The sequence below is a fragment of the Puma concolor genome, chromosome B1, assembly GCF_028749965.1.
Source record: "Puma concolor isolate L17-30 chromosome B1, mPumCon1.1.hap2, whole genome shotgun sequence".
Taxonomy (NCBI): Eukaryota; Metazoa; Chordata; class Mammalia; order Carnivora; family Felidae; genus Puma; species Puma concolor.
Genome location: NC_141670.1, coordinates 75,355,397 through 75,367,941, shown reverse-complemented (window position 1 = coordinate 75,367,941; position 12,545 = coordinate 75,355,397). Strand labels below are relative to the sequence as shown.

The 12,545-nt window shown below is 36.7% G+C and overlaps 1 protein-coding gene across 9 annotated transcripts in view; it reads left to right on the top strand.

Moving 5' to 3' along the window:
• Positions 1-12,545, top strand: part of ARFIP1 (ARF interacting protein 1) — a 129,410-nt gene that overhangs the window by 54,479 nt on the left and 62,386 nt on the right. The gene's annotated exons all lie outside the window — the stretch shown is intronic.

Below are 12,545 nucleotides of genomic sequence, written 5' to 3'. Positions count from 1 at the left end.
AAATGTATTGTTTAGCGTTAGACTGTATTTTATAGACTAGTAAAGAGTTCTCATGTTAAACTGGATAATAACCAGAGTTTGCTCAAGTATTTTACTTATATACATCTTCCTTTTACACCTGTTTGTTGTTTAAAATCATATACTGGTTTTTATTTACGTTTATTTATTTTTGAGAGACAGAGAGCGTGAGCAGGAAAGGGGGCAAAGAGAGAGGGAGACACAGAATCAGAAGCAGGATCCAGGCTGTGAGGTGTCAGCACAGAGCCTGACACGGGGCTCGAACCCACGAACCATGAGATCATGACCTGAGCTGAAGTCGGATGCTTAACCGACTGAGCCACCCAGGTGCCCCAAATACTAGTTTTTATTTAAAACTTAACTGCATGATGTACTCTAAAAAATACAGTCTTGTATAAAATTAAGATGGTAGTTTAAGTTGTTGTATCCTGGCTGACCAGTTGGTGTCACTGTGGCACAGGCAGTGAAACTAAATGTTTCTGTCCTGGCTTTTGTGTCTCATTGCAGAGGTTTCATTTTTCATTTGGTTTCCCCTCTTAGTCTGTCCTACAAGAGGCCCTGGTTAGACTCTAACTTAGCATTCACATTCTAATAGAGGTTATAATGAAAGAACTGGTCCTAGAAATCCCCTGGTAGCAACTTGACATATGTTAATATTTTGAGGTTTATTACTCTTTTTCTTAAGACAAGGAGCAACAATGATTTAGAGAGGATAGAATAAGAATCTTAGTATCATCACAGTTTTTTACAGCAAAAATATTTTTTTCTAAATAAAAATTCCTTTTTAAAGATTAGTAAAGTTTAATCTCTGAAGAATACAAATTATTCTTTGAGTTGTAAACTGCATATTATTTATAAATCTGTTAAAGTGCTGGTCAAAATATTAAAATTGTGAAATTCATGCCATGAATTAAAGAGAAGAAGCAAATATCAGTTCCGTGTAGTTGAAATTTCTTGTTAATTAAGTTATACTTGGCAGATAGGGAAACTACCTTAGTATATATCACTGAAACAAAATTTTTTCTGTGGTTGGCCCAAAACTAAAATCCATAATTTCAGTTTTTCCACCTATGGACCTTTTCCTCAAGAAAAATGTACATATATACAAAACTACCAAATTTTGCATTTAGTTCTAGGGAGTTTAGGACTCCCTAAACTGAAGCCTGCCTATGGATCCTTAGTTTCCTGGGTCTTAAAAACCCCCGGTCTACAAGTTTTGAGTTAAATCACAGGATTTTAGTTTAGAGATCCCTGAGTTCCACTACTTTATTTTACAGTTGAGGAAAAGGGCCCTTGAGGTTGTGATGGAATTACCCAGATTACCTGGCTGTACCAAAGGCTTGTGTGATTTGATTGTAAGGAAGGTGAGGGCAAAAATGTTTCCATTCATTACCTTATCTACAGTGCTGCCACATAATAGATAATTGAGGCTTTCATTTAAATGTTTGGTGAATAAATGAGTAAATGAATAAACACATGTTAAAGCCAGGACTAGAAACATGTTTCTAGACTTTTGTGGAAGATGTACTGCTTTTGGACTTGATCTATCCATCTTGTGTCCTTAATTTCCCAACATGCATCATCGCTGTTGTTGTACTTGTTGTTGTTGTTGAAGTTTTGTGTATGTGGTCTTTGTTATTGTTGTTTCACTCTTTAATGCTTTTATTGAACTAAGTAGTTTTTCCATTCCCCTGTACATATCAGTCTGGACAGTGAACTCTAGCAGTCTGGAGAAGATTTGGAAAGGAATATAAGAATAGGAATTGTCAGAACACTGTTTTGGATAGATTTCCTCCCCTCCCCTCAGTGTTGTAACTGTCCATTTACTTATCTGTTTTTCCTAAGAGATTGAAATCACCTTTAGGGCAGCTTGTGTGCACACAGCACAGTTTATGATTCACAGTAGTTGCTCAATAAAGGAAGTGATTCCAGTATAAAGACTTAAAATTTAACATGTTTTCTACTTCAGCCATCCTACACTAGAGTTTGAATAGCATATGATGACCATTTGTCTCCGTGCTATATACTATTCAGTATAACATTTCTGCATTACTCACATCTGAAAAATTTAGGAGTTCTGTCAGTGGCAACATTGATTCAATGGAGACTTTCTCCAAAGACCAATTTTTACCAAATGTATAGCTTGGACCCTTTTAGAAGTATGGCAAATATTTTTCAAGGATCGTTTAACCCATGCAAATCTAGATTCATTTTTTTAAATTTTTTTAATGCTTTTTATTATTTTTTGAGAGAGAGAAAGAGAGAGAGACAGAGCATGAGCAGGGAGGGGCAGAGAGAGAGGGAGACACAGAATCCAAAGCAGGCTCCAGGCTCAGCTGTCAGCACAGAGCCTGGCATGGGGCTCAAACCCACAAACGGTGAGATCATGACCTGAGCCCAAGTCAGACGCTTAACTGACTGAGCCACCCAGGCGCCCCTAGATTCATTTTAATATTTACTTCAAAATATTAAAGTATTGAATATATTCTTAGTACTATTGCCACAAATTAAGTTTTAAAGTATGTGCATTATATAGAAGTCTATTAAATTAACTCTAGATTGGGATTTCTATTGAAAAAATATGAATAAATATAATTTTTAATGAGAGGCTGAAGCCTATCTTTCTTAATTATGACATATTGTGCCTAGAAGATAGATTCTGCCTCTGTTTATAAGCAAATGCTGTCATATTTTTTTTTATTTCTAGAAGGAATTGTTTTGAATGTAGATGCGTATAAATATTCCCACGGTGATAAGCCTTTGAATGAATTCAGCATTCCCTTGGTGCAAGCTGGTATGTGATTTCATTCTTACCAGACTTCATTACTACTTAGAATCTAGACTAAGGGGACTTGGGGATGGGGATGAGGTCAAGGAGGTAGGCAGTAAACCATCAAAAGATAGTAATTCTGTAAGTTCTTGTTAAATGTTTGTGGAATGAATGAGAGAGGAGAGAGAGAGAGAGGAGACTGAGAATTGTATATGTGTGTGTGTAAAATGGAGAAAATGGATGAGTCATATTTGCTAACTTGATCAAATGGAATAACAGATACAGGAGCTTGTGACCACAAAGAGAGTTATTAGACTTAAAATTCCAGAAGTGTTGCTTCCTGAGTGATGGCAAATTCCCAAGAGTGGCCGTGGGAGTTCTGGTGGCTGAAGTAAAATGGGGCATGAAGGATGAAAGGCATTAGAGATGTAGAGGTTACTGCAATCTGAGACAGAAGAGTAGGTTGGAGTTACTGCGTTAGTCTAGTATATCTTTTATTTGTCCTCACACTTTTTTTGGCCCTTTGTCCCCTACAGATTACCAAACCTGTATCAAACTACCAACTTCAGGCTTCCTACAAGTATACTAAGGGGAAAAAAAATCATACACTTTGACAGATTGTTAATACTACAACCCATTATTCTGTATCAACATAGGTAGGCAAGCTCATGCAATAGATTTTATTTCATTTTAAGTAATTGATACTTTGTATTAAAAAAAGTTAAGCAACAGACTACATACCGTGACATTATACATTGTTTTTTTGATGAGCTATGAAAACTCAGCTTGGACCTTATATTTCAGTTTGGAAGGAATTGCAGACTGAACAAGGAATCATTTCATTTTCTGAAACTGCCCAATGGCATGCAAAAGGTTGGGAACACCGAGAATAATGGTGAGAATTAAGGATAGAGCAGAAGGCCCTCAATAAATATTTGGGATTAACTAGATAGAAGATAGATGACAATGTTAAGGTGGATAAGAGGGCAATGAGGTAGTGTGGCCCACAGGGAAATGCGGGATGGGAGTCCGTGTATTACACAAGTATGGAAAAACTGTTCTACGTAACAGAGTTCCTCAAAATGTAGACAAAGAATTACCTGCATCAGAATCACGTGGCTTATTTGTTTGAAATTCTGGTGCCTGGACTTCGCACTCCAACTTCATGAGATCACAATGGACAGCTGAGAAGAATCTGAATTTTAATACGGTCTCACGTGGTTCTTACGCAAACTAAAGTTTGAGAACTGGTAGTTTAGAAGTACCAGCAGAAAGCTGAGAAAATGCTAACCCTGCCTTTTACTCACTTGATAAATAGCATGTTGGAGAATAATCAGCTTTGACTTGAAGTAATTGTGGAGAGGCAGAGAGGCCACTATGAAGATGTTAAGGATGTTGAAATATGTTTATAGTAGGATTGGGATGTGGAGATCTGTTTGAATAATAGCTTTGCTTCTGGTGGATACTCTTTATAGGCAGCTGTTAAAAACAACAAAGGGGATTTTAAATTACCAAAATTCATAGAACATTTCACAGAAATTTTTCAATTTGTTTCTTTAAAAATTATGTAAATGTTTTGGAAGGTTTTATACATTTTGAGGGATGAGATAAGATGCATAAATTGAGAAAATTGCTAGTAAATGAATATATTGGTGTTAAATCTACTAGCCGCTAGGAATGAATACTAAAGGGGAACAAGATAGATAAGCATCCTGATCTTTAGAAAGCTTTTACAGTCTGCAGGAAGAGAGAATATAGAAATTAATTAATTTACAAATTAATTTTATTCCTTTAATGTTTATTTTGAGAAAGAGAGCGCGCACGTATGCGGTCATGCGAGATGGGGAGGGGCAGAGAGAGGGAGAGAGAATCCCAAGCAGGCTTTGCACTGTCAGGGCAGAGCCCAACATGGACTTCATCCCACGAACCATGACATTGTGACCTGAGCCGAAATCAAGAGTCAGGTGCTCAACCAGTTGAGCCACCCAGGCACCCCCACAAATTAATTTTAATATCATGTGAAAAGTAATATACTAGTCCAAGCATAGCATGGTCTGAGAACTGATAGGAAGAGTATGGGAAGATTACCTGAGGAATTGCTAGGCAAGCTGAATCTGAAGGATGAGCTGGCCAAATGAAAAGTGAAGGGTGTTCCCGTCAGAGGCAACTAGAATGAGCTGAAAAGTGTGTGAAACTGCAGAATTGAAAGTTTGCTGTTGTTGAAGTGGAGACTGTGGGGCCAGATGTGTGAGAAATGAGGCTAGAGAGTTAAGTAGAGACCAGATCCTGCAACACCTTAAAATCATGTTGAGGAGTTTGGGATTTTACCTAAAAGGCAATGGGGGGAGGGGCACTAAAGGACATAAAAATGGAAGTATCTCAATCAGAATCACATTTTTAAAAAAAAATTTTTAATGTTTATTTTTATTTTTGAGAGAGAAAGAGACGGACAGAAAGAGACAGGTGAGCGGGGGAGGGGCAGAGAGAGAGGGAGACACAGAATCCGAAACAGGCTCCAGGCGCTGCCCTGTCAGTACAGAGCCCGATGCAGGGTTCAAACTCAGAGACCACGAGATCGTGTCTGAGCCGAAGTCAGATACTTAGCCGGCTGGGTCACCCAGGTGCCCACAGAGTCACATTCAAGAAAGCTATCTCTGTCTACAGCTTGAAGAATGAATTTCAGGGGTGCCAAGACTAGAGACACAGGAGATGGATCGGTTAGGTCGCCAAGGGAAGTAGAGAAGTTAGATGTAAGACTTTTCTCTTGTGGAGAAGCTAGAAGCAGTAAGGAAAACCAAGCCATTTTCACAGAAGTAGATGGAGGAAAATTGGGAGAATGTAGTGTAAGGAAACTGAGGGAGAGGAGAGTTCACGTAATTTATAGACTACTTGGAGAATCCTTACAGATTGTTGGTGGTTACAGTACACACTTCAGAGAATCGCTCCTTTATTCAAGATTTCCCCTTCTTGAGAAGAGAGGAGGATTAATTAGTCTCTAGTTCTGCTTATGTGTTGTAGTGTTGTGCATCTTATTAACGATGTGTGTTTTAGAGCAAGTTTGCTAAACATTTTGTGTTCTTTATATATTGGTTTTGCACTAACTTCAGTTCAAAAGTAGATCACCAAACTAAGTTATAAATTCTAAAGTTATGTTTTTAATCTCATTCCTGTTCTTACCTCTGTGAAAATATGCAAAATGAAGGCAAGTTATTTTGGAGGAAAATTAGCATCCCTTCACAGCTTTATGGAAGCTGTTACTACAGATACTATTTTGTATCCTCTCAGAAGGACTTGAAACATACATGAAACGTTTTTGCCAAAAGCATTCTATTTTGTTTCAGCTTAATTGTTTGAAAATTTATTTTTAAAAAGTATTAAATGCTGAGTATTATCCTAGTGCTTGAACAGAAAGTTAACTTTGGGTTTATTCCATTTTATTGCGTACTTGTTAAGCATGACTCTGCTAAGTCCTAAACTTTGAATTGAATGTCAGTGACATAAAAATGCAAATTAGGGATTTTATGTTGTTGGTTATAGTGGGCTCATTGTCTCTGAGATACATTCTGGAAACCATAGGGGTAAATGCAGTAGCAGACATTTGAATAGTTATTAAGCTATGTAAGACACTTTTAAAAAGAATTAAAGATCATGTAAAGGCACATTTTAAGTTTTTGTGAATTATGAGGCTAAACTATATTACCTAAAGAGTGTGTATTTTATAAAAAACAAAAACAAGTCAACAAACACATAAAATACTTACGTGTGTTATCTTACAAGTCATACATTCCCCTCACATAACCCATATTATTTTGTGTTGCATTCAGCTGCTGGACAACTATCAAAATGATAATTCTGTTCTGAATCTGAACGGACCCGTTTGTACCACTTTTGGTTAGGCTCCTTTTGTTAGTGACAGTTTAGGCTTAGGAAGACCTTAGTGCTTTTCAGATTTTACAGCTGTTTTACATAAAGGTTTTTTCTGGAAGAATTTTTGTTTGTTGAGTAAAGGACCCCTGGGAGATCATTGGGAGGGGTCCGAGTGAGATGTAATATCTTCAGACAACCAGGAGTTTCTTCTAGAGGCCATGCCTGACAAGATGGGAGACATCCCTGTACCTTCTTGAAAATTTAGGTAATCTGAGATATCCATCATGTTTACTGTTTAACCTCTTACCAACTACTACTACACTGTATCTCTCTACTGGGAATTTACACAATACTTTGGGACAGGACATATGATTAAAATGAGTAATGTTCTTTCAGATAAGTTCCAAGAATACAGCAAACACAGTTGTCCTGTACCTACTGTATGCCATTTTTATTTTGTTTGCATGCATTTTTTTATTCCTCATATTTTGAGGGATGTCCTCGATACTTATTTTCTTAGCGAGAGCTAAAAGCTGTCAAGACTTTGAGCAAGGCAACATTCAAGGAAACCATTCCAAAAATAGTTGAGCTTAATGACCAAACTTGCAAAGTTTAAAAAATGTCTTGGTAGTTTGGCAGTATTTATTTTGTAAGTGATAGATTTGTCTTTCAGAGAGAAAAGATCGTCTGGTTTTAATGTAAATATTAATAAAAAGATCATTAATATTTAAAAATATTAGAAACCACTGGGGGCACCTGGGTGGTTCAGTCTGCTAAGTGTTCAATTTCGGCTTCAGGTTATGATCTTATGGTTTGTGACTTAAAGCCCTGCATCGGCTTGTGCTGACAGTGCCTGCCTGCCTGGGAGTCTCTCTTTCTGCCCCTCCCCCACTCACATGTGCCTGCTTTCTCTCAAAAATAAATAAATAAACTTTTTTTTAAAACCTAGAAATTACTGATTTAGTATATTAAAAAATAAACTGGAACGATAATTTATTCCATGAAATGAACACTCAGATTTGGTTTAAAAATGAGAAGTAGATAAAACTGAGTATAATTATTTTTCTGTTTAATTCTAAGTACTCTTCAAAACAATATTCGGATGAAAAGAATATTGTCCTGTGACGAGGTTTTAAGTGGCATTAGGAAAAGGGAAAAGGAACGAAAGAGCTCATTTCTTTTGTGCTATTAAGAAATTACAAGTTGAAAATGTATTTGCATTAGTGTTTAAACTTCAGATTCTGAAATTGTGATTTTTAAAAGGTATTTCTTTAAATCTTTTTGAAAACAATAGGAGCTAATGAATTCTAAGTCTCTAACAAATTGCTTGTAGCTCTTTACATTTACTCTACATTACAGTTAATATTGTTTCTTGAAGCCTAGCCCTAACTATATTGCTAGTTAGTAACTAAATGACACATTTTTGTGTCCCAGTTTTTTCATCTGAGAAATAGTAGTAATAGTACCAATTGCTTGATCATTTTTACGGTCCTGCACCGTCATGCGGAGAGAGGACTGCCTGTACGTTAAAGTGATTAGAACAATTCCTAGCACATAGGAAGTGTTCACGAAATGTTTTTCACTCTAATTATTAGCAATAGCATTAATTAGTTATAAAGATGATTGCAGTAGGGGAGAGGGATGGCTAACATTAACTGAGTGCCTAAAAATATGTACGAGGTGCTTTGCTTATATTGTCTCACATAAGTTTTCATAGAACTCTGAGGTAATTTTTAGCTTCTTTTTACAGCTGAGCAAACAGGGACTAACAAAGTTTTTAAGCACTTGCCCAGGGTCATATAGCCCCTTAATAGGAAAGCTGGTCTGTCTGAATTATCTTTCCAGGTCTTTCATGTTTCTAGTAATAGTTGGTTCTTGATGAGACTGTGACAATCTTTAAAAAGTAATTTAAGGGTCTTTGCTCTTGATAAACATCTTTAAAATATGCTGTACAAAATTCAAAAGATAATTCCATGAGGGATTCTAATTAGGGTGGAGAAAGCAAGGTTAAATCTTTGTGGCTTGCTTGTATTTATTATTGTGTTATTGTGCTGTTTTTTTAATGTTTATTATTTTTTGTTTGTCCCCATAACGATTACAAATAAGATTTTTAAAATTAAAAAAAAAATTGTTCTAGTTTTGCTTGGATAACAAATTATTGGAGTAGGCACCTTTTTTTAAGGCCAGTTCAAAGAGATGTCCCTGGTAAAACTGATGTTAATTAGTTTTCTATTTGGGGGTAGACCTGTCACTTTCATTGGATTACCGAACAGTTTCTTTTGGTCTTGCTATTGAATCTTGGTTTGGTTTAGTTTGGTTTAGTTTGATTTGGGGGGGGTTGGGGTAGAAATTGGCAAACTGATCCTATGTAAATGCAAGGGATCCAGAATAGCTAAAAGGGTCTTGAAAACGGTGAACAGACTTTTAGGACTCACTGGTTTTAAAATTTACTACAAAGCTACAATAATCAAAACAGGTTGGGACTGGCATAAGGAGACATAGGTGAGTGGAGCAGAACTGAGAGTACAGAAACAGATCTCTACATTCATAGTCAGTTGAGTTTCAGCAAGGGTGCCAGGAATTTTCAGTGAGGAGAGGATAGTGCTCAACAAATGGTGCTAGGACAACTGGATATCCATATGCAGAGAATGAAACTGGACATGGACCTCACACCATGCTCAAAAATTAACTCCAGGGGCGCCTGCCTGGCTCAGTGGAGCATGTGATGCTTGATCTTGGGGTTGTGAGTTTGAGCCCCATGTTGGGTCTGTAGAGATTGCTTAAACATAAAATCCTTTAAAAAAAGGAACCTCAAAATTGATCAAAGATTTAAATATAAGAGCTGAAACTATAAAATTCTTAGAAGAAAAAACAGGTATAACTCTCTGACTTTGGATTAGGTACTTTAGTTTCTTAGGTAGAACACCAAAAGCACAAGCAACAAAAGAAAAAAATAGATAAACTGGACTTAATAAAAATGTAAAACTTTTATGCTTCAAAGAACACCATGAAAAAACTAAAAAGGCAGCCCACAGAATGGGGAAAAATACTTACAAATCATATATCTGATAAGGGAATTGTGTCTTAAAACTCACATGGCTCACTCACTCACACTTCTTTGAGGAATCTGCCCACATTTTACTACCCCCGAGAGACCTTCCCTCAATACCCAACCCAAAGTAGCACCCTTTTCCCTGTCACTCTGTATCCCTTTTATCCTGCCTTGAAAAGAAACATACTGATTTACTACTTGTTACTTAACAGCACTCCTTACACGGCATGCATTTATTTGTTTACTATGGGGCTAGTCTTCCTTCCTCCCCCCATGAGAGTCAGATTTGGACAGAGACTGTTTCCTACACCGCTCCATCTGTAGTGTCTAGAGCAGTGACTGTCATTGGTGTTCAGTAAATGTTGTGACAATGAATAAATAAATCCTTTATGTTCCAGAGCTCATGCAGAACTTTCTCTTTCCCTATTTGGTTCTCATGGATTGAGTCCCTCTTCTTAATTCCTCTGATACCTGTTGTCTTTACTTTGGCGACAAGTTCAACTTGTACATTAATATTTGTATATCTTGTCTCTCCAATGAGGCAAGGGCTGTACCTTACCTTTTTCTTTGTCCAGAAAGTCTAACATACAGCAAGAGGAAGCAGATGCTCATTAAATTAAATTTTAAAGTTAACCTGTTGCTGTAGCAGCTTCTTAATCTATATGGTGTTGAGTCACAAGTCCTTTAGTTCATTCAACAAATTCATTTATTCATTTGACAATATTTATTAAACATCTCCTACATCCCAGGCGCTATTTCAGGTGCTAAAAATACAGCAGTAAACAAACTAGGCAACATCCCTGTTCTAGTGAAACTTACAGCATATGGAAAGAGGAGGTAAAAATAAACACAAATACACGTAATATGTTACCGAGTGATAACTGCTCTCAGGAGGATAAAATAGAGGAAGCAGAATAGGGAGTTCCAGTGTGAGGTTGTGAGAGTTGCTCAAAGGGGAAAGCCTCTCTACCTAAAGGAGCAAGCCCTGTAGATGTCAGGTACAAGAAAGCATTCAGGAAAAAAAACAGAAGTACAGGGCCCTGAAACAAAGATAGGTTTATTGTTTTTGAAGGAACTGTGTGGCTGTAAGACTGAGGCTGGTAGAAGATGAAGTCAAATCCTGTAATCCCTTGAGAACATTTAATAGTCTGGGTTTTACATTAGGTGAGATAGGAGGCTATTGGAGAGTTTTTGTATAGGGGCTAATTTTGGTTGATGTGTGCAGTTAGAGTTGTGTGTCTTGGATAGAAGCAGGGAAACCAGTTGAGAGGCTCTCAGAGTATCCAGGCGAAATATGATTCTAGCTTAGACCAGAGTTGTGGCAGTGGAGGTGGTGAGAATTGCTTTCATCCTGAATGTATTTTGAGAGTAGATCGGATAGAATCTGCTTAATGGTTTGGATACGGACTTGAGAGAAAGAGTCGAAGATGACTCCGAAGATTTTGGTGGTAGAGATGCTGTTTAACTGAAAGGAGGGAAAATAAAGATGCCATTATTTTGTTTTGTCTGTTGGGGATTTACTGTGGAATCAGTCAGTTTGAGACATATCAAGTTTGAAATGCTACTTAATATCCAAGTTGAAATCAAAGTATGTGATCAGATATATAGGAGTTAAAGAGGGAGGCCCAGGTAAGACACCTAAATTTGGGAGTTGTCAATGTATAGATGGTTTTCAAAGCCAGAAGGATCAATACAGTCACCCAAGAAGAGACTATAGGAGAAGAAGTCCTCTGACTGAACCCTGGGACGCTCCAGAATTTGGAGGAGATGAGGAGGAATCCGCAAAGGAGACAATAGAACATAACAGATGTTGTATGAGGAAAATCAGGAGTATCTGAAGCTACCTGAGGTGTTGAAAGTACCACAGGAGAGGACAGTTACTTGTGTCAAATTACCTGTTTGATAAATGGTAAATGATAAATTTGATCAATCAAATGTTTGATGAGATGAGAATCGACCTCATTATTTATTAATTCATGGCCCATCACACCAATCAAATAATTGCCTAGACAAAATTAATGAGCTTCTCAAGAAAATCCCTCTCAACAACATGCCAGTTATGAGAGATTGTATCTGTTAAATTTTGACTTTGCCAATTAGAAAATTCAAAATGTTAGTTCTCAGTTTTCAAATTATAACTACATTATATGTGATATGGTACTGTATTAAAGATTTCAAAAGACATTTATGTTTTAGTGCATCATTTGTCATTATCGTGGGAAACCAGTGGAATCCATTCATAGACTGATTATGAAAATTGGGTAATTCCTCATATCCAAGCCAGACGAAATAAAGAAATTTTGGACATCTGTATTTCTTGGCTTTCTCTCTCTCCTTTTTTTTTAAACTGTAAGACTGAATGTGGAATATTGTATTTGTTACAGCTAGCTTCCAATTATAAGCCAATCTGCAGTTGGATTGACTAATGTCAGTATTTAACATAAAATGAATAGCAGAAGATTTCTTTTTCCCCACCCTGATTGAAATCCAAGAAGCCTTGCTTATTACCTAGCTAACCTTGAAATCAAAGGAAAATTAATATTGCAAGTGAATAATTTGTTTATATTGACCAGGCTCATGATTGTATTAGACATCAGTTAGTTTTTACATAATAGTGACTTTTTAGTCATCTTAATTCTGTCCTTTAAAATGATTTTTCTGATGTATCAGTAGCTTAGAAATTTGAAAATTGAATTTTGATATCTGCCTGTTGCTTAATTCTAGAATAACAAATATTTTGTATTTGACATTCACTATACCTCTTAATAGCAAATCTTGCTGAATTTGCTGCTGGTTATACATCATTATAGAATGCTACGACAGCATGAGAGAATACCA